Below are 23,620 nucleotides of genomic sequence, written 5' to 3'. Positions count from 1 at the left end.
ACTCAATCAGTAGTACTGCTGCTGAGCCATTTCTGGTGCTGGACAGTAAAATCCCTTTCCTGATGAAGGGTTTTGCCCAAAATGTCGATTCTCCTGCTCCACGGATGCTGTCTGATTTGCTGTGTTTTTCCATCACTACACACTCTATTCTAATCTCCAGCATCTGCAGTCCTCACTTTCATAGAGATGGACAGCACGGAAACAAACACTTCGGTCCAACCCGTCCATGCCAACCAGATATCGCAACCCAATCTAGTCCCACCTGCCAGCACCTGGCCATATCCCTCCAAATCCTTCCTATACATATACCCATCCAAATGCCTCTTAAATGTTGCAATTGTAACAGCCTCCACAACTGCCTTTGGCAGCTCATTCCAAACACGTACCACCCTCTGAGTGAAAAAGTTGCCTCTTAGGTCTCTTTTATATCTTTCCCCTCTCACCTTAAACTTATGCCCTCTAGTTCTGGACTCCCCCACCCCAGAGAAAAGACTTTGTCTATTTATCCTATCCATGCCCCTCATGATTTTATAAGCCTCTATTAAGGTCACCCCTCAGCCTTCGACGCTCCAGGGAAAACAGCCCCAGCCTATTCAACCTCTCCCGAAAGCTCAAATCCTCCAACCCTGGCAACATTCTTGTAAATATTTTCTGAACCCTTTAAAAAAACCCCACCCAGAGCTCCCTTGCCATCCTCAGTGCTTCCTTCCTGTACTGATTCATCAGCCAAGGGCAAATGGGATGTGGCAACTAGCAGAAGTTGCCCTGGGGTCTGGATTCAATGTTGAGGATACCCAGGACAACTCCCTCCCAATTGTAAACCACTGTGTCGCCACATCTGCTGGGTCTATCCCATCAGTGGGACAGAACATAACCAGGGATGGTGATAGTGGTGTCTGGAACATTGTCGTACTCTCAGAATCATATCTTAAGAGACAATGTAAAGCTGTTGCTTGACTAGTCTGTGAAATAGTTCTCCCATTTTTGGCACTAGCCCCTAGATGTTAGCAAGGAGGACTTTGCATGGTCAACAGGGCAATTTCTACCATTGTTTTTTCTGATGCCTAGGTCCTTCAGGTTTCATTTCTTTGTTGAGACTTTACAGCGATTGATACAAATGAGTGGCTTACTAGGTCATTTCAGAGTGCAGTTGACGGGTAATTACATCACTGTGTGTCTGGAGTCACATGTAGGCCACACTAGTTGAGGCCATTGCGTCTCCATATAAGTTAGTTTTACTTGTTTTTCCAAGTTGCTAACAACTTCTTGTACATTCTCCAATTTTAAAAGCAGTGTTCAGTATGGTTTCTTACATTATGTATTTAACACCCTCTTTTAGCAGTTGGCTCATGAAACTTACGGTTATTTAATCCATCTTGCTTCCCGCTCTAACACAAAACTTCCATCTTGATCTTCCTGCTTCTTCCCACTGTTGAATGGCTTAAAAACCCATAATTCTATGCTTCTTTAGATCCAGTCTCAACCTGAAATGTCAACACTGTTTCTCTCTATAATGCTGCCTGATCTGTTGGGTATTTTCAGTGATTTTTGCTTTTTGCTTGCTCCATTAATTTGGCCAATGTGCATGAGTACCAATCTCAAAGTAAATGTCTCATCTATTAAACAGGTTGAAATCAATTCCATCAACAAACATGCACAGACTACTTACATTGTTGCAGGTCCAGTTAAAGAACTCAAGACTTCCTGTTCTTGGTTCAAGGCCGACTTAACAATGGTAAATATTGATGGGCAAGATGATTGGGGTTTCATAAGAATAACAAAAGCATGTTCTTGAGCAACTGATGAAAAATAACAACTCAAAGTTTGCAGGTTAGAACAATTTTGATTTAAATCCTTCAATTTTTTTTTAAACAGATAAACAATGTTAAGATTTTCAGTCTTTTGACTAACACAAATATTTGAGGATTTATTTGCTGACACTTTAGTTTGTGATCACAACCAAGTTTTAAGTTTTATGGATTACGGATTGAAAACAGAGCACAGTGCAGGGATGCCAATACAAGGATGGAAAGACTAGAGGTGATCACCCTTTGTTAAATAAGAAATCACCAATACCAATTCAATTGCTTTTCCAGAATGCTGTGAATTGAAGAGGGAGATCAATCACTAAATATTAGAAATATTACTTTAACCCTCAGCAATTGTTGCCGTGAAAATATGTAACAATAATTACAGATAACATCATCAGATTATTGGATGTGAAAAGCTAATGTGCCTATAGGATGAGCAGGCTGAACTAACCATTGAATGGACATGTCTTTGATTTTGAGCAAGGGTTGCCGGACCCGAAACGCTAACTGTGATTTCTCTGCACAAATGCTGCCAAACCTGCTGAGCTTTTCCAGCAACTTCTGTTTTGGTTTCTGATCCACGTCATCTGCAGTTCCTTCAGTTTTTATTTGGTTTTCCCTGTGGTTATTAATATTCTTTACTGGTGTTAATTGTGGATTGCCTACTCCCAATGCAAAGCACTATTTAAGATGGTATTTGCATTCAAGAGCCATCTGCACATGCATGGTTTCACCTACATGCACAAATGACTGTAGTCAATTTTCCAAAGAATATTACCTTCTTTAACATGTCCAGCTACAACTGTCTGTAACTACAGAGGTGCGATGCCTCCATTAGAGCAACACTGTACAGACAAAACAAGTTGTACAGTTACAATATCAAACCCAGGACAAGCAGTAGCCGCAGATTTTTATCTTGGCATTTGAGCAATGGAGTGTTTGTTACTGATCTCTATTGAGCTCATGTTATTTTTAAGAGTGCTGCTATACTATTTACGTAATGTATGAGTGAACTTTTTTCCTTGTCTATGTACTTAAAGTAAAGTAATCATACATCAATGTCTTTATTCATTTTCAGCATTTAAGGTAAATTGTCATGTCAATCTACAGTTAAGGCCAGACTTGACTGTTTCCGATTGGTGACGCAACTAGCTATCGAGGGCAGTAAATGACAGACTGTGAACTACTTTACTGGTATGTGCAAAATTAATGTTAAAGCTTTGCACATGGTGATCTACCCAATGCTGGTATTGGTCAAACAAAGCCTCATAATTCAGCTCCATCCCACTCTCCAACCCCATGTTTCTTTCAGTCCAGCTTCCTCAAACAAAACATAACTAATGTAGTCATTGTCATACAGCATGGGAACAGACCCTTTAATCCAACCAATCCATGCCAACCATAGTCCGAAACTAAATTACTCCCACCTGCCTGCACTTGGCCCATATCCTTCCAAACATTTCTTATTCATGTATTTATCCAAATGCCTTTTAAATGCTGTAAACATTCAACACTTCCTCTGGAAGTTCATTCCACTTCTGAACCATCCTGTGTAAAAAAAGAAAGTTATCCCTTATGTCTTTTAAAAATATTTTTCCTTTCATCTTAAAAATATGCCCCAGTCTTGAAATCTAGTAATCTAGATTCTGAACCTGTTTAATATTTTCATATGGGCACTGATGTGACCCTATTGAAATTCTGACTTATAATGCTCCTGTGATGCACCTTGGCATGTTTTAATGGTACTATGAAATACAATTTGCTGATGTACTTGGTAATATTTGGTTTCTCCACACATAATAAAGGCTACCTCACAGAAGGTTTTCAGTAAACATTATGGGCGGCATGGTGGCACAGCAGTTAGCACTGCTGCCTCACAGCGCCAGGGACCCGGGTTCAATTCCCACCTCAGGCAACTGTCTGTGTGGAGTTTGCACATTCTCCCCGTGTCTGCGTGGGTTTTCTCCGGGTGCTCTGGTTTCCTCCCACAGTCCAAAAATGTGCAGGTTAGGTGAATTGGCCATGCTAAATTGCCCATAGTGTTAGGTGCAAGGGTAAATGTAGGGGAATGGGTCTGGGTGTGTTGCTCTTCGGAGGGTCGGTGTGGACTTGTTGGGACGAAGTGCCTGTTTCTACACTGTAAGTAATCTAATCTAATCTAATTATTGTGGCAGTACTCCAGGCTTGGTGTCAATGAAGGATTTGCAGACTCTAATAATTCGCCAACACAGAAGTCAAGAAGAATATCCCTAACACTTACTTAGTTTGAAATTGATGTTTTGAGGCTGAGATGACAGCTGTGATTCCAAAGGGAGACTGTTTTACTGCAAGGGATTACATTCTCCTAACTCAGTGGGACATTGCACTTTCACCTCCTTCCATCTGCTTCAGTTTCCTTGCACAACACACACACTTACTTTCCTTGTTTCAACCATACTGGAACCCAACAGATGGGGACTTTTGACTTTTATTTTAAAAAAAAACAAATCTTTTAATGGGATTTTCCCTGCACCCAAAACTGGATTTCAAACTTTATCAACATTACAAACTCTGCAGTCTTCTTCCTCTGCTGCCTTATGGATGCACTGTGTGATGACATTCATAGAACATAGTAAAGTACAGCACAGAAACAGGCCCTTTGGCCTAACCATATTGTCATTCCAAAACTCAGGAGTGGACTTGAATTTACAACATTTGGATTCAGAGATAAGAGTGGCACCAGTGAAACAGAGTAGACAGCTTCAAGTTTAGGCCAAGATGATTGAGTGAGATGAGGAGGTTCACAGTTTTAAAGGTTTTAGAAGAACTTGAGTTAGAGTAGGAGGATGCAAAGAGTGAGATTAGTAATTTAGCAGCAATTAATACTAAAATGCAGCAGTTTTGTGGTCACTAAGGGATATAACTGAGACATCTGGAGCTCATTTTGCAGTTGACCTTCACAATCAGCAGACAGATCACCCTTTCAATGTGGACCAGGCTTGATGCTGGGTCTGGGAGCTAAGAAACAACATCTAGCCTAGCCTCCTCCTCTGTGGCTTTGAATAATAAGTCCAAATGTGTTCCCTTTTTAGCAACTTAATTATTTCTGAACAAGACAATCTATAACAGACTCATCATCAATTGAGGGAAAGCACTCCACAAAATGGCCAGATTAAAATAGAGTTAATCTCACCTTAACAACACAGATAGACCTAAGTGCTGCATACATCTGGACTTGAAAAACAATTAAAATTTTATTGAATTTATACTGGTTATTAAACTGCAGGAGAAGAGTTTTAGTATAAGTTTTAAATAAAATTATTGTTTTTAAGTTAAAAGCAGCCAGATATTCTCCATGTAAGTAACCCCCTCTCGCGATAGCTGCAGGATTTTATTCATAACAAAGGATCTGGGGATCGTTTCTATTCTCTGCAATACTCTAAAATTCTTTTCTTAGATCTGTCAGTTTAGGCAGTGGAAGATTCATACAAGAGTAATTACGCAATCAGGTGCAAGTTTTCTGATGGAGGGAATCTGTTCTTCAGCTGCTGTGAATATTGGCACCCTTTTTGGAATGCAGAAGTCCAGGTCAAGTTGCGAACTCAACTCCATTGAACTTGTACCAGACACTAAACAGTATCAGACATGTAAGATACAGTGGAGGCTGAAACTTTTTGTTATGAATTTACTCGTGTATTTTTGTGTTGCAGTTATGGGGCCAACATCATCTGAGACACTTCCTGTACTGGTTCAAACCTTGGTAGCTGCAGGCAGCTGTTCTCTGCTTTTCTCAGAGACTGGAGTGTCACTGCATGTGGAAATGTGTAACCACTCTCCTATTCAGTGCATCTGATTTGTGTTTCACCAGACTCAGTGAAAGAAAGATGCCAGGCTCCCTGCAGCAAGTAGTAAGCACTGCTGAGGATTTGATTTGATTTTGATTTTATTGTCACACGTATGCAGTGAAAAGTGTACAATGTTGCCACACAAGGTGCCATCTTAGTTACAAGTACCTAAGTATAGTATCTTAAGAACAAGGTGGGAAAAAAAGATCAAAGTTAAACATTACAGTCTTTCGTAAGAGTTTAGTAATGGTGGGACCACACTTCAATGAATCACCTCGATACTGGAAGTCCACGTCAGGTCAAGAGACTGCCATGTATCGCTGAAAGACCACCATACTGGGCCAAGACACTATCTCAGCTCTAAGTGCTGTACAGAGATGGTTAAAGCCAGTTCCAAGCAATCTATTTCTTCACAGAGAAGTCTTACTAGATTTTTAGTAACTCAACCACAGTGTAATTCCAATGGTCTACATTTTAATTTCTGTAGTACACTTACAACGGTACATGTTAATTTTTTTGAAAAATCCTAGATGGACACCATTTTTAGTCTTGATACAAATTTAAAAAAAAAATCATTGCAGTAATTCAGTCCCAAGCTTCATTTTAAAAAAATTAAGGAGATTGACACAAGTAATAAAAAACAGGAATTTGATTCATAAAGTGAGCGCATTGGAAAGTATAGTTTCATGTTAGATAGGAGTGGGGTAAGAAAGGCATACAAAGATTGGTTATAATGTATGCAAATAACAGATACATGGCTAAAGAAGTGTGTATGGAACACTCAAGGATATAAGGTATGTGGAAAAGGCAAGGAAGGAAAGAATGTCTTGACCTCTATCTTTAAACGCCAGAAGGAACAAAGCTATATAAAGTTAAGGAACAGCTGGTCAGGGAACAGGTCAAAGGACAGATGGTATAAGATTTCATAGGACACCCCAACCACACACACTTCCTCCCTCCTCCCTCCTCCCCTCCCCCCCCCACCCCCCCCCCACCCCCCACCCCCCCACCCCCCACCCCCCCCCACCCCAAATCTTTGGCAGTACCTAAACAAAGACAACAGAATCCACTGAGATGAGGTATGTTGGCAAAAGAAATTTGTCTCATACTGTCAATGAGACGGAGGTGTGTGACTGGAATGGAGTGCTAGTAGCCAGACTTTAAGAGCCAGCAAAGCTTAAAGGAAAAAACATGCAATAAGATAGCCACTGAACAGCATAACCAATTTGAGTCAAATGATGCATCTCTAATGGATGTTACTCTAAGTGCAATACAACTTGATGAACAAATAGCTGGAATAGCTACAAACTGCATGTGAGACACTGAGGTTAAGGAGCAGGTTCATGCATAATATTCAATTTCTTTATCATTCCAGCTTATAGCCTCAGTGACTGTGACAGAGGTCATGCCAAGCAAGAAGCAATTTTGAATAGTACAACTGAGGGAGTGTACATGCTGTTTTTGTCACTAATGTAAGTACTAAGGGTGAATGAGAGAATCCAAACTATTTTACATTCTGAAGATTTATGCTGAAGCTTGTAAAGTCTGCTGGCACAGACTGAAGATCTGGTGTATGCAACTCCATGAAAGCCACCAGAGAGAAGGGATGATCAGTGTTCAATGATCATGATATTGCAATGAAGAAATTGCCTGTGCAGAATTGAAGACATCCTCCACAAAAGGAATCCAGGAGATTAAATGTTCTCCAGTTTAAAAGGGACCTACAGACCTCAGACTGTCAGGAAGAGAAGCAAAGCTAATGATTTTCCATCAGCAAACTACCAGCCTTCAAAGTCCAGAGAGAACACATTCTGGGGCAATAGTGAAAACTCGAGATCACCTGAATTTGTAATGTTCCAGACTTGGGGTATGGAGATGAGGTAGTCATAAATCCAATGATACACACAAAAATATAACATGGATCATGAGATAAAAAGGTTTGGAGACAATGTCATTTATGAGTCTGAAAGGGTTAATATGGAACATCTAATTACATGATCATTCTTGTGCAAAGCTTCCACTGCTTAAACTGACATAGATCTAAGTGAAGGCTCAGACAGCACAGTACAGAATTGAAAGATTCCACTCCCTTGATTGTTAACTGCAAACCATTCAGATGCAATGCATGTAAATTGCTGATCAAGAAACTATTCTGATACAGAGACAAGATCAAGTCCCCAAGGAGGGATTTAACATGTACAAATGTGTTTATGATATACTCAAGAATTTTAATAATATACTGAAGTTATATATATTGGTTTGACAATAGTATCCAGATCACAGTGATGTACCATGTTTTCTGTATTGGTTGCTGTTTTTTTAGATTCCCTACGGTGTGGAAACAGGCCCTTCAGCCCAACCAGTCCACACCGACCCTCCGAAGTGTAACCCAACCAGATCCACTTCCCTCTGACTAATGCACCTAACACTATAGGCAATTTAGCATGGCCAATTCACCTGACCTGCACATCTTTTGGACTGTGAGAGGAAACCCACGCAGACACGGGGAGAATGTGCAAACTCCACACAGACAGTTGCCCAAGACTGGAATCAAACCTGGGACCCTGGCGCTGTGAGGCGTTCTGAAGAAAAAGTCTGCACAATTACCTCGGAGGGCCAGCAACATTCTTAACCCAAGAAAAATGCTGACAGGACAGCTGGACAATTGGCTTCAGCAATAAAAGCATAAGAAATTACACAATCCTTTAAAATCTAAACTTTAAAACTAAGTTCTGAATTAATGACTCCATAAATATTGCAGTATGGTCAAAGCACTTTGTCTTGAGGAAACGCCAGTCTGATTCGGGTGAGTTGCACAATGCATGGCTTTGACATTGAATCCATGTTAGAGATGATCAAATACAACAAGTTAAATCAGCTTCAGTTAATTTTAGACAATCGCAATTCCTTTAAAATCAACTTTATTTCCTTTGTGGTTATTGCTTAAAATTTAGCTGCTTTACAAATCAGATGCCATTATGGAACTAATAATAAATACCCCAATTGTTATACCTAGTTTCATATCCTTCACACAACCAAATTAAACTAACACAACGAGATATGACAGAGTTGCAGTGAGATGTAAATAACAGATGTTGTGCTCCTTCAGAAATCATGAAACTGAAAGCTTTTCAGTTAAAGGCAGCTATTTGTGCAGCTCCATTGATCAGGCTACATTCTCCTGAAATTGGATATCTAACAGACAAATTATTGGATAATATTTGAAATGCAAAGATTTTATTTGTAATTATATGAAATAGGCATTTTTTTCTACTGAACACTTTGATGGTTATGATCATGCAAAGCCACAAATGGGGTGGAAAGTTTATGATTGAATGATAGAATTCTGCTTTACTCACTTACTGCACCCAAAAACCTGCTATACTGAACAAAACAATTGTTCAAACTGATTCTGATCTCAGTAATGCTTTGTGAGGATGCCAAATGTGAGCCTTTAGTGCAGTTTGGCTTTATGTGCTGCCTGCATCAGCACTGTTATGAGGATAATGCTAGTAGGAGCTGTGGTTCAGTCACAGATGCATGTGTCACAACTGCAACTGTGGTTATGGCTTCAGCGGATGTTATGTGCTCGTCATGCTGTCTGATCTCAGCAGCCTTTCACCAGCGCACAGCAACCACAGAACCACTGACAGGCAGAATGCTGAGTTCTCACACATGTGAAGCAATTCTTTACCTGTTTAATTTGATAACCAATTTTAACTATTTTAGGTTTGCTTTCATGTAAACGGAAGCAGTTTCTGTATATAAGAACACAAGTGTTCACTGATAGGAGCAACCAAAGATTAGAAGCCAATCTCACAGCCCCCAAAATCATAACGATGCTTGAATCATTCATATGCAGCACAATTGTTAACATTTTTGTGATTAATATATCAACTTTCGAAATTAACCTTAATCAACAACAATGACTAACTATACTTCAAAAGTAAGTTTACAGGAAGTGAGGGACTTTTTCTGTAGCTTTTAGTCAGGAACGTTTTTGCTAACATAACTGGTTAGGATTTAGAGATGCTGGTGTTGGACTGGGGTGTACAAAGTTAAAAATCACACAACACCAGGTTATAGTCCAACAGGTTTAATTGGAAGCACTAGCTTTCGGAGCTTCCTGATGAAGGAGCGGCGCTCCGAAAGCTACTGTGCTTCCAATTAAACCTGTTGGACTATAACCTGGGGATGTGTGATTTATAACTGGTTAGATATGTGAGCTGATGCTGGCACCAGGGAGCCCTGATAAAGTGGATATCATGGCAGATTAGGTCATCAGACTTAACTTCAGCATATTGCTGCAGCACTTCCTCAGGGTGATATCCTTGTCCAACTAACTTCAGCTGCTTGTTAACGACCTTCCCTCTGTAATTAGATAGGAATTAAATATGTTTTCTATTGACATCATCCATGCTCAGCAAGTTACACTCTCATGACAGAAGTACTGGTTAATAGCAATCTCCAACAAGTTTGAGCCTATATCATCCCAATATCGAATGCCATTATGAACCTCTATGAACATAGCAGAGTCACCATTGACCAGAAACTTACCAGCCTGGTAAAATAAATGCCATGACTACTCATGAAAGTCAGAAAATACACAGCATGACCAGTTGAAACGGGGGAAATCTCAAGAGGCCAGAAATACACGAAATCAGATATTTTGGAGTGAATTAGACAACTATCATTTATTATATTTGACACAAAATCCTGCAACTTCCTATTGAACATTATTGTAGGCTTACCCCCACCACATGGACAGAAGATGATAATGTAACATCACCTTTTTGAGGGCAACTAGTCACAGGTAATCAAAGTCTACATCCTCAAAATTATAGAAGCACCTCATTTATTTTAAATAACGTCCTGAATTAAGTTATGCAAACAGCAGTTGCTCATACTTTAAAGCATGCGAAGCATAAATATAATTCACGTAATCTAAAAACTCACATCTTGGTCAATTTTCAAAGTGTTATATAAATAGTAACTGGATCCATTGAGAAAAATGAAGGCTGCTCTGCATATCTTCACTTGTTTGATTCACTACATAACAAACGGAAGTTAGACATGCCTGAAGGCCAACAGGGATATGATGTGATACACAGCCAGACGTGATATACTTCAACAAATCTTCTGGGAGAATTTCAGATCAGCTGTTTTTGTTGTTGGCTTCTGATTCCAAGGTCATGTGTAACACTGCAGCATGTGGAACATGTGGAAACAGGAGTCACTGAAGGTGATTTGCAACTCTTCCAAAATTAGGAAACTCGCAAGGTATATCTGTATGATGAATGGAATCAGCCACTGTACAGAGGAATTTCCTTTGGATGATGGCATACCTGCTTCACAGTTCAAACAATTTCTGCTTTTGACTCCCTAGATTTCTAATCAGTTTCACACCAAAATTTCTCCCCTAACTGCCAAAATCCCAGATGATATTTTAACCTCTTTGATACCTCTAATTGTTTCTCAGTTGGGAGCTTTTTATTTTCAGCCTGAAGATTGGGGATTCAAACTCCTAGAAATTGGAGGACAAAATCCAGGCTGATGCACCAGTACAGTAAGGTCAGTGCTGCAGAAACACATGAAACATTAAACCAGTGTTCTGACTGCTCTCTCTGGCGGATGTAAAAGACTACCTTGATTTGAAATTATCCCCATTGGCATGACCAATGTTTATTATTCAATCAATGGCTCTGCAATAGGTAATTTGGTTAATATAAAATTGTTGTTTGTGGGAGCTTTTGGTGTGCAAATTGTCTGTGGTGTTTTCTGAAGTACAACAGTGACTGGGCGACAACAATTATTTAATTGGTGCTTTGGGATCTCCTGAAATTGTGAAAGAGCAATAAAGCTTTATATGATCATTACTGAACTATCCAAATCATAAGATATTTCTTAAAATTATATTTATATCTCATATGGAAAACTATGAGTTATTTCACCACGAGAAAGTGTTTTTAAAATTGAAAAGTGTTGTTGTAGTACAGGTGAGTGGTTGGTGATTACAAATAGGATCCAGGTTGATATTTTTCATTTCCAATGAGAAGTGGCAAAGTGTAGAGCTGACAGGAAGTAAAGTTGATAATTCATTTACTCTCATTAATGGAGTAAAATGCTAGGGCGGTGAAGCAAAACAATTGTTATTTTTAAGATGTCACACATCCCGAGCCAATTCCTCCATCTGCCCCAGGTGTGTGTCAATAGTTCTTGGTCATTCTCTATCCTTTAGATTAGATTAGATTAGATTCCCTACTGTGTGGAAACAGGCCCTTCGGCCCAACAAGTCCACACCGACCCTCCGAAGAGTAACCCACCCAGACCCATTACCCTCCGACTAATGCACCTAGCACTACGGGCAATTTACCACGGCCAATTCACCTGACCTGCACATCTTTGGACTGTGGGAGGAAACCGAAGCACCCGGAGGAAACCCACGCAGACACGGGGAGAATGTGCAAACTCCACAGACAGTCACCCAAGGCTGAGAATCAAACCTGGGACCCTGGTGCTGTGAGGCAGCAGTGCTATCCACTGAGCCACCGTGCCGATTCACTCGCTCCTCAGTGATCGGCCAACATTAAGATTAGACCAGGGTGAGTTATAAAGGGAGCTGTCGATAGCACAGTAAACACCCAAAGCACGTTGATTCTCACTGGGGTTTGGCCAACCACTGCCTTATAACGAACTGGTGCTTTCAGGCTTATCACAGTTTATGCTACTTCAGATCCACATCAACTTTGAGCCAACCTCATATTAACACTGCTGAGCACCACTGCTAATGATGAGGAAGGTCTGCTGATACAAGGAACAGGAAGAAGAATGCAGACTCATGTTGATCAGAGGTAAGGCTAAAGACTCACGCAAGGACAGAGAGAAAACCAAAAACCTACACAGAGACAGAGACCTGAGTAAGGTTATCCATTGAGCCAAGGACATTACTTGAAACAACAGAGTAATATTAAGTTTATTTACCACCCATTTACCACATGTGCTATAGGACCCCAACACTGAGGCACTGAAAAAAATACAAACCATCGATAACGTGCTGCAAAGCAGCAGGAGCTTGTGAACATATGCTTCAACAGGAGCCAAATCCTCTGAAGTGGTCAGAGGAAGGAAGAATGAAGATGGAGAAAAACATTGGATGGAATGGAATACACATAGATATTTCTATTCTAGTTTAACACAGTAAGCACAAGCTCCTTTCAATTTTAAAAATATTGAATGTCAATAATTTTCAAGGTAATGAACTTGTCTATTGTAACAGTTTGCAAGTCAATTAGTTATAAGTTGTTTCATTTCATTGATTTTGGATTTGGGAACTCATCTGTGGACAGTGCAATGTGGCAGTACTCATGTTATCTGCCTGTCTCAATTGGGATGGGTATGAGTTGAGCATGAGGTCAGCGGTCACAGTTCACCCATGGGACTGACATTTGTACAGACATAAGAACTTAACTTCCCCTTTCTATGAAGTTTTGCTGTACTGGAGGTTTAAATTTGCCACAATTACATTCAATACCTACCCGTCTCATGTGAAAATAGGAACAATGGAGCCTGTGATTACTGTCATATGCAATGCTATATCCAACATTTAAAAACAATGCCACAATGGACTGAATTTTACCATAGGCTTTGGGAGAATGAACAAGTGGAATCACGAGCCTGCACTTGCCAACAGCGATATTGGCACTGAGATTTTACAGGTGGTGGCTTCCTAATTGGCTATCTCTGGGCCCACAGTCTAATTAAGGAGCAACCCAAGAGTTTCAGCTAGACCAGGGAGAGCTGTTTGTCACTGAGCTGGATCAGAGACCTCAGTCGCTGGTATAATTTAAAGATCAGGATGGCTGAGGGCAGAAGGCCTACCCCGGGAGGGGAAAGGCCTTCTGGACCCTTTTTTTGGTGCCTTTCTGCCCAACACCCCCTCTGCTGGGCAGAAAACCTCTGATTCTGATCAGTCTCTCCAGGCTGCCTGCATGAGACTAGAGGGTGAGACCAACCCAGACCAGGCCCCCAGTGGGGGAGGTAGGGATAGAGGGGAGAGTGGGTTGGAGAACAGACACACTGCCACAGGAAAAATCCAGGAAACGCTGAAAATCCTTGTCTGCTTTCCCTTTATGTTAATTGACCATATCACTGTGATCAGACATTAAAAGACCCACATTGTTCCTGACAACTATCTTTCTCCTGTGGTAATCTATAAAAATAGAAAGGTAAAAAAGCTAAAGTTGCCATAGTCTGACTGCTCTCTCATTAAGGAGATGACTGGTGGTTTAACCAGAGGGTCATCACACCTCAGGCAAGGGGAGAGGTTGAGAAGGAGAGTCCTTCATTGTAACATCAGCCGTTGTGGGATTGAACCTACACTCCAAATCTCAAACTAGCTGTCCAGTCAACTGAGCTAGCAGTTATACTGTGCCCTGCCGCCGCCCCCACCCCCCCCCCAGCCCCGTCCAACATATCAGAAAACTATTTAAATGATTAATAAATATAAAGATAATCAGCCAAAGATATGATGTGACAAATGACTCAATGACCCTATGACAAATGAGACCCCCGGATATTCTACTGTTGATTTGAAAGTTTGACATAATAAGTGATTTATTCTAAAATCCAGGTCCACTCAATCTATACAGCTACTTTGCAAAGGTAATGGAAAGTGAAGGTAAAGGCATAGAGTCGCTGTTACTGGATTAGTGATCAAAAGAGGAGAAAGTGAGCATTGCAGATGCTGGAGATCAGAGCTGAAAATGTGTTGCTGGAAAAGCGCAGCAGGCCAGGCCGCATCCAAGGAGCCGGAGAATTGACGTTTCGGGCATGAGCCCTTCTTCAGGAATGATCCTTGGATGCTGCCTGACCTGCTGCGCTTTTCCAGCAACACATTTTCAGTAGTGATCAAAAGACCCATCTTAATTTAGGGACATGGGCTTGAACCTCAACATGACAGATAGTGAAATTTGAATTCAATGAAACCTTAAATTTAAAATTATTCCAATGGCAACCATGTAACCAGTCTTGCTTGTCATAAAGAAAATCTGCCATCCTTACCGGGTTTGGCCTACATGTGACCCACAGCAATGTAACTCATTCTTAACCGTTCTCTGATCATTATAAGACGGGCGCACTAAATGCTAGCCTAACTACAGATGCCAAAAATCCCATGCACCAAAAATGCAATGGATCAGATATATAGGGCCTTTAAGAAACCTTTCAATGAGCTGCTACATAAGTAACACATGATAAGTGCCAGGTCTCACAAAGGATTGACGCAGAGTCATTGTTGTTATAATGCAGGAATCTGCCACTTCACTCATTATGCCAGTGTCTGTCCTTTGAAAGAGATTTCAATTAAACCCCCTTTCACACTATTTCCACATAACCCTAAATTTTTGAACTATACATCCAATGCCCTTTCGCAAGTGACTAGCCAATATGGTTACAATACAGAGGAGAGAAATCCTGGGGCCTGTGGTGGGAATACTATTGTTCACCACAAATAATTTGAACTCAGAAATCAGAGACATGCTATAGAAACCTGCAGGTAATATCAAATTAAACAATGTGGAAGACAGAACCTGACTGAGGTAAGTTGTTCCAAGTTCTGTATCTTAAGTGACACTTGATATGAGTTTCTGATCAGACATGTACTCTTTCACCAAAACTGTCCATAACATTAACCACCTTCACAACTGTCTCAACCCATCTACTGTTCAATCCAGCATTTTTGACTGTACCAGTTCTAGACTTGATTATTACAATGACTGCTGACCAGCCTCTAATATTTTGCCCTATATAAATTTGACTTCAATTAAAACTATGCTGTGCGTGTTCTAACTCTCACAAAGTTCTGTTCATCCAGCATCCTGTGCTGGTTGACCTATGTCATCTCTCAGTTAAGTTGACCTTAAAATTCATTGTTGGTTTCAATCTCTCCATGGCTTTGTCCTTCTGAACCTCTGTCTATTAGCCTTTGAGATCTCTGTGCTAAATTTAGCTTTTTACCCATCTTCAGCTGCCTAGGCTCTGAGGTTTAGAATTGCCTCTGTTTCTCCAAGGTGTAATATCTTTGTGACAGATAATATAATGATAGATAACTATCTCTCTGTGCTATATGCTCATATTCATGATTTTTTTGTTTGAAATCATAGTCAGAGATGTATACCTTGGAAACAGATCCTTCAGTCCAACTCGTCCATGACAACCAGATATCCTAAAATAACCTAGCCCCATTTGCTAGCCTTTTGCCCATATCCCACTAAACCTTTTTTAAATTCATGTACCATTCCAGATGCGTTTTAAACGTACCAGCCTTCACCACTTTCTCTGGTAGCTCATTCGATACATACATGCACCCCCCAACCCCCTGCATGAAAACGTTGCCCCTTAGGTTCCTTTTATATTTTTCCCCTCTCACCTTAAACCTATGCCCTCTAGTTTTGGACTCCCCTATCTTGGGAAAAAGACCTTGGCTATTCACCATATCCACGTCCTTCATAAGGTCACTCCTCAGCCTCTTTGGGATCAGTTACTTTAGGGTTGCTTCAGTGCATTCATGGCTGAGATTGACAGACTTCTAAACAGTAAGGGAATCTAGATTTAAGGGGTAAAGGCAAGAAAATGGAGTTGTGAATTATCAAATCAGCCTGGTTGCTATAAATAGCGGGGCAAACTTGATGGACTTCTGCTCCTTTGTCTTATGGTGAAAATGGAGAAGCGCAGCAGGTCAGGCAGCATCTAGGGAACAGGAGAATCGACGTTTCGGGCATTAGCCCTTCTTCAGGAATCCTGAAGAAGGGCTAATGCCCGAAACGTCGATTCTCCTGTTCCCTAGATGCTGCCTGACCTGCTGCGCTTCTCCAGCAACACATTTCCATCTCTGATCTCCAGCATCTGCAGACCTCATTTTCTCTTATGGTGAAAATGCCAGTCCTTATTGTCAAATGTAATAGATAGCTTAGATGATCTGGCCTATTATTATTTTTCTATGCAGTATGTTCTGCTGAAGTCAATGTCATTCTTCTCCAGAAGTTGAGATATTTCTGGAATTAGACCCAAGACAGTGCTCATTGCTCCTGAAGTGAATATCAGGTAAGATGACAGCAGAATTTTGGTTTAGCTGCAAAGCCATCCTTGGTCAAGTAGGTTATGAACACTGTCTGCACTCATAGTTAAACAATGTAGTAATAACGGGTGGATAGGGAAATCATAGTATGTTCTAATACTTGACTTCAGAATGATCATAGAATCATTGAATTGCTACAGTGTAGAAGCAGGCCATTCAGCCCATTGAGTCCATATGGAACCACCAAACAGCATCCCACCCAAGCCCAACCCCTACTCTGTCCCTGTAACTCTGCATTTCCATGGCTAATCCATCTCGCCAGCACATCCCTGGACACCAAGGGCAATTTAGCATGGCTAATCCACCTAACCTGCTCATCTTTGGACTGTGGGAGGAAACCCACACAGACACTGAGAGAATGTGCAAACTCTACAAAGTCACCTGAGGCTCGAATCAAACCAGGGTTCCTGGCACTGTGAGGCAGTAGTGCTAACCAGTGAGCTGCTGTGTTCGATACTGTCTGTATCCTGGTCTGTATTTGATTAGCTCCCAGCCTGACCTTCATGGTTACAATAAAGAGATAGTGATAGGACAGTCAGAATGTGGGTCACCTGAGCAAACTTCATGAGTCCTTGAATGATTGCTGTAAGGATGGCATTGAGAGGTTTTTGAGAAAATAAGACAAATATCTGAAAGTTATTGGATGAACAAGTGAAATATGCAAATAAACTATTTATCTATGAGTCACGACCCATCTTATGCAGACTTAACTGATTTAACTTGCACATTTTCTTTCTTCATTAACATTCAGGAAGTGATTTGGGGCAAATCATTTGCATAAACCTTTGTTTCACTTTAGAAAAACAACTCTTGTTCTTCTGAGACACACAAGCTCATATACAGCTGAGGTAGCAGAGGGAAACTGAAACTGGGTAAGGCCACATCTCAAACGAGAAAGGTCGCCAAATCTATTTTGCTATATCCAGCTTTCAGAATTGTTTCATTTTGTTTTGCTATAGAATCTCACTTTGAATAATCATTGGCAGTACCCAGAACCTCAACTTTAACTCTCAAGTCTCGTAACTTTACAACATCTCAGATCCGGAGCTATGGAATCCTTCCAAAACGTCATCTGACTGGCTCCACTCCATGTATAAGCAAACAACTTTGCTTCAACATACAATAAGATTCATTTGAAGTGAAGTCACTTGTTTCATACAAATGCAGCAGCGAAGTCTGCTGACAAGATATCCTGGTTTTATCAGGACAGTCTTTTTTTTAAGTTAACATTCCAGGGTCCCAACAGTCTTCTCCAAATTTCTCAAATATTTCAGTTTTGTCTCCTCACTTTCTCTTCCCTTGTGCCAGTTTCACTGTTTCACTCAACACCCAAAACATTCCCTCTCACACTACACTGCAAACTGGAATTGGAATGCTATGCTGAGACACTGCCACGTGCACAAAAAAAACCTTCTCAGCAGCATCCAGTCTGATTCAAAACTTTCGCCTCCCTATCACCAGTAGCCTTTCAATGCCCTGATTGGCCAATCAGAGCGATGACAGAATGGTAAATCAGGGATTCCACTGGGTGTGCTGCAGGAAAGCACTGTGGTTACATTGTGGAAGAACTTTCTCATTTACCAAACTGAATGGGAATTACTCTCATTGTTTGAAGGAAAAATCAGCTCCAGAAAGAATCCTTTTAAAGGTGACTTTGAATTCAAAATGTCTGTGCAGTAATCGGGGGTATTGATGTTTGTGTTAATTTATAGGAACACGGAGGTTAATTTATTGGGATGATTGAGGTACTTTAATAGTGGTTATGGAGGCAATTTAATGTCGTATGATAAATTACCTTAAATTTTATAAACAAATTCCTGACCATCTGGGAACCATGAGAGAATCAGCCTCTGGGCGTGGCCAGAATATTGTTGGGGATCTCTGCCAGCCACAAGATGCATTTGAAGAGGTAGTCAGATAGTAAACCACCAAATTGCACTGAGGAAGATGGCAAGCAAGTTCAGTTCAGGGAAACTTCTCATTAAAAAGAATTGAGTGCTTTCCTGTGTGGGTACAGTCAAAATCTCCCAAACTTTTGAAACTGTGCTCTGTACACCAAGGTCATTAGTATATGTCAGGAAGTGGAAGGTTCCCCAGTACTGAGACCTGGTGAACTCGACAACAAACCTTCAATCAGTCAACTAACTGTTTTCTGTCACTGTGCCAATTTTGCATCCACCTTACAATCATCCAGTTTATAGATGGAGCATTAACTTTACTCACTTTACGTATCACTTCATGTACACTGCATCGACAGCATTATTTCAACAACCTCTCTGTTAACTCAAAGAATTCCAGTAATATTGCTACGTACAATTTGCCCTTCATAATTCTGTATCGGCTTTCTATGAATTAAGTGGCATTTTCCCTAGTGAGAGTTAATTTTGGCTGAAATTATTGTTTCTAGAATTTGTACAACTTGGCATTCTTCAGTCCTTGGGCACCATCCTCGAGTTTAAGGAAGATTGTAAAATTATGACCAATGACTTCACAATTTAGAATCTCTGTTCCTTGAACTGCATTAGTGGCATCTTATTCAGTCCTGATACCTTATCAACCTTAAATACAGCCAACCTATCCAATGCTTCCATGTTAATTATAAATCATTTGAACATCTAAACGACCTCATCTTTCATCAACATTTGAGGAACATTTTCTTCTTTGGCAAAGACAGAGGTCATGCATTGATGTATTTATGTAATATCTCAGCCATTATCTCAGTGCAAATCTGCTTTTTGTCCCCAGTAGGCCCCAATTATCCTTTTAACATCTTTTTACCATTTATATGCTGACAGAAGACTCTTGAATTGACTTTTACATTAGCTGCCAGTCCCTTTTCATTCTCTCTCTATGCGTCTCTAAAATGATTTTTCAATTCTCCTTGATCAGTTTTTATTCAGCCTGATTCTTGGGTGCATCATCCAACCCTGACAAAGACAGACCTTTTCTTCTCCATCTTAGTCACCATTTTTCTCATCACCCAGAGAACTCTGGATTTGTCTGCTTTTCTCTCTAATAATTCTTCTTCTTCTGGATTGCTCCTGGTCTTTTTTTCACAATCAATCTAAACTTTATGCTTCAATGATCACTGTTTCCTACGTTCTCCTATAGTGACACATGAGCCAATTGGACTGCCTCATTTCCACAAATTACCTCTGGAGATGCCAGTTGTCACAATGGACTGGAAATGTACTGTAATAGGAAATCTCTTTTGGAACTGTTGCTTCTTTTTGCCCTTTATTGAGCAATGATATTTAAGCAGGATTAAGAAATATAAATTATTTAAGTTTGTAGGTTAATTCCCTGAAACAACTTTTGGTTTTAATACCAGAGTGAAGAATACTCACACAATGGAATGATAATTCACACAAATATAAACACCAACCATAACAAAAGATATGTTTAACTTAGGCTGGCATCTTTCACTGTGTTTAAATTCACGAGGCTTGGATGAAACCTTTTGATTTCACCTTTCTGGCATATCTGAATTCTACACTATAGGTCTCAACCATGCCATGTTGTAGAGTTACAGAGTAGTACAGCATAGAAATAGGCCCTTCGGCCCAAACTGGTCCATGGTAGCCTAATCAGTTTGTTCCAATTGCCTGCATTTGGTTCATATCCCTTTAAACTCTCCCATCCATGTACCTAACCGAATTTTTCTTAAATGTTGCTGTTGTACCTTCCTCAACCACTTTCTCTGGCAGCCCATTCCATATACACACCACTCTCTGTGTGAAAAAGTTGCCCCTCAGGTTCTTCTTAAATCTTTCCCCTCTCACCTTAAGCTATGGCCTCTAGTTTTCAATTCCCCTTCCCTGTGGAAATGACTGTATGTATTCATGCTATCTATGCCCCTCACGATTTGGTACACCTCAATAAGGTCACCCCTTATTCTCTTACATTCCAAGGAATAAAGTCCTATCCTCTACCCATAATTCAGGCCTAATAATCCTGACAACATCCTCATAAATCTTCTTCGCACTGTTTTCAGTTTAACTATGTCTTTCCTATAACAGGGTGACCAAGGCTATACACAGTACTCTAAGTGCAGCCTCACCAATGACTTATCCAACATGTCCTCGGTCTCAAACTATATCACCACCAGAGGAGTATCTATTTAATCAATGAAATTCAGGATGAAGCACTTGGATTTTTCAGAAAACTTTGCACTTTGCAGAGATTGCTTTTGACATCTTTATATTTGTAAAAAGAAATCGAACTATTTTGCAGAAAGTCAAGACAAGGGGACGAATAGGAACTCATTCCAATTTCAGAAGAATCATTAAAATGTAAAAGGCCACACTGCCCGACAAACAAAAAAAACTTTTGCTACACCTCAAAATACTTGGCCTTCTCACCACAATCTTTATTGCACTTTTAAAAAAGCATCTAACTGTTTCATGTATCAACTTAAACTGTTAAACTTATGATATGACCTTCATTCCATGGAAACTTGTAGCCTGTCAGTCTTTGAATGAAAATAAATTGCAGTGCAACTTCCCTTTTGCCTTCAAGTTCCCTTTCTCAAACTTGCAATTGTACTTGCACACATCCAGGTACGTGAGTATGTGTACATGTCTCTACGTGACTAATTGCTGCTCGGTTTTCTAAAGATCATTGATATAATGCAATAGCAACTCCCCCCAAAACTCTCATCCAGTTTCTCTTCTATATGCATAGGGCATAAAGCATCACAATGCAGATTGATGATAACCCATGCATACAAATTAACATTGAGCGACCGACAGAAAGCCTTCATTCTTTCCCATTAAACAAACTGCATACCTAACAAATGACAGCACAATCTTTTACGCCAAACAGTTGTTATAAACTACATTTAATTCTGCCTCCTGAATGTTCTAGTACCATATCATGGATATACCTGTAACAATCTGTGGCCAAGCCCTATCTCTTGGATTGCACATGTTACCTGGAACCAGTCCAAACATTCAGTTGCAATGCACAGGAACAGTATGGGGGTCAGACTTGTCAGACCAATCTAGCTCATTGGTTTAACCTGGGTCGCATGTTGAACAGTACTGTTTGCAGCAGTCATATTATTTAGCTACTAACCCTTTCCCTTTTCTTACTCTCAGCTCTTGATCAGTGGATTAGCCAACATAACAATGAAACAATTCAAATGTTGCCAGCTACTGCCAAGTTAAATCCATATCCCTAGAGTTTTCACTCGAAATGCTTTTCTGAAGAGATCATATGAGATTTGAAACTTCAACTCTGTTTCTCCCTCCACAGATGCTGCCAGACCTGCAGAGTTTCTCCAAAAATGTATGTTTGGTACATTGGCGAAACCGAGCAAAGGCTACGCCAACGGATGAATGGGCACCACACAACAATCAACAGACAGGAGTGTTCCCTCCCAGTGGAGAACACTTCAGCGGTCCAGGACATTCGACCTCGGACCTTCAGGTAACCATCTTCCAAGGCGGACTTCGGGACAGGCAGCAGCGAAAATTAGCCGAGCAGAGGTTGACAGCTAAATTCGGTACCCATAGGGAGGGTCTCAACCAGGACCTTGGGTTCATGTCACAGTACAGGTGACCACCATTGCACTATACACACACACACAGACACTCCTACTGGTGTGTGCGCACACACACATGCACAGGCACTCTTATACACACTCACACACACTCCTACATACACACACATTCCCACCCTCTCATATGCACCCTCTCACAGACTTAAATACTTTAAACTCACACACACGTATACAGTCTCTCTCACAGATACTCACAACCCCCCCACCCCAGACACAGACACACACACACACACACAAAAACCCACATGCACAATACACATATACATTTGTGGGGTGAATTTGTACTTGCAGAGTTACATTGTACTTTGCTCAAAAACTGCATGAATTCATGTAAGATTCTGTTAACTCACTTTTTAGATTAGAATCAGTCTAAATATCATGGCACAGACAGGGAGCACAAGGGGATAACATCTTCAACATCTCAACATCTTACCTGTGCTGACACCAATTGTTACAGTTAACTTGAGAATGTAACTTTTAAAAAAAGTTTTGTGATTTACATATGGAAGAAGTGAAACTATCGTGGTCATTCTAACAAATGAGAGACTTAACAAACAGTCAAGGTATTTTTCAATATATAATTTCAGTTACATCACACTGTAAACTTTTTCTATAAATTCTGTGTCTTACAATTGTGCACTCCACAACACATGAAGGAGGAGCGGTGCTCCAAAAGCTAGTGCTTCCAATTAAACCTGTTGGACTATAACCCGGTGTTGTGTGATTTGTAACTTTGTTTCTGATGGATTACTAGTCCAGTGACATTAAGCACTATACCAATGTTTGCCCTCAGATTGCAGCACAGAGTCCAGACACTGTTGACTGTGGCTTGACAATCCTGGAGCTAGATATCATTGCCTTTGGCTGTTACATTTGTTTTTGTCTTTCACATGCATGTATTAGGAACAGTTTGTGAGATAGGGTGAGGAGCTTGGGGTTGTACAGTCCAGGTGTCAAAGAGGTGATTGGCAATATAGCAGCATCACAAACAACATTATCCATTTAAATATTGTCTTTAATGTCACGAAATATTGTATGTACACTCACAACTAAGACTCATGCTGGGCCAGGAGGGACAGATTAGGCAATTGACTAATGAGAAGAGCTTTTAAAAGGTAAATATACTGAGAGATTTAGCAAGACTGTTTAGAGAATACAATTCAGGCTGGTCCAGGTTACGTCACCTGGATGAAAGAAAGGCAATGGGATCAGGGGATGGGGAAAAAATGTGCAGACTGCTGGAATCAAAAGACAACAATTGTACTTACAGCTTCCTCCCAGAGCCACA

At 40.5% G+C, this 23,620-nt stretch overlaps 1 protein-coding gene and 1 long non-coding RNA gene across 2 annotated transcripts in view; one reads left to right on the top strand and one right to left on the bottom strand.

The window, feature by feature from the left end:
- The window catches only part of LOC122540010 (unconventional myosin-Id), a 533,316-nt gene that overhangs the window by 16,138 nt on the left and 493,558 nt on the right, over positions 1-23,620 (bottom strand). The window lies entirely within an intron of this gene.
- Positions 8,424-22,974, top strand: LOC148141810 (uncharacterized). The gene is made up of 3 exons (XR_015752518.1): positions 8,424-8,441; positions 11,136-11,206; positions 22,026-22,974. It is a non-coding gene; the product is annotated as an uncharacterized LOC148141810 (long non-coding RNA).

The sequence above is a fragment of the Chiloscyllium plagiosum genome, unplaced genomic scaffold, assembly GCF_037043375.1.
Source record: "Chiloscyllium plagiosum isolate Xiang-an unplaced genomic scaffold, Cpla_swu_hap1 HiC_scaffold_32, whole genome shotgun sequence".
Taxonomy (NCBI): Eukaryota; Metazoa; Chordata; class Chondrichthyes; order Orectolobiformes; family Hemiscylliidae; genus Chiloscyllium; species Chiloscyllium plagiosum.
Note: the sequence above shows the minus strand (reverse complement) of the source record. Positions and strands in the feature narration are given on the sequence as shown.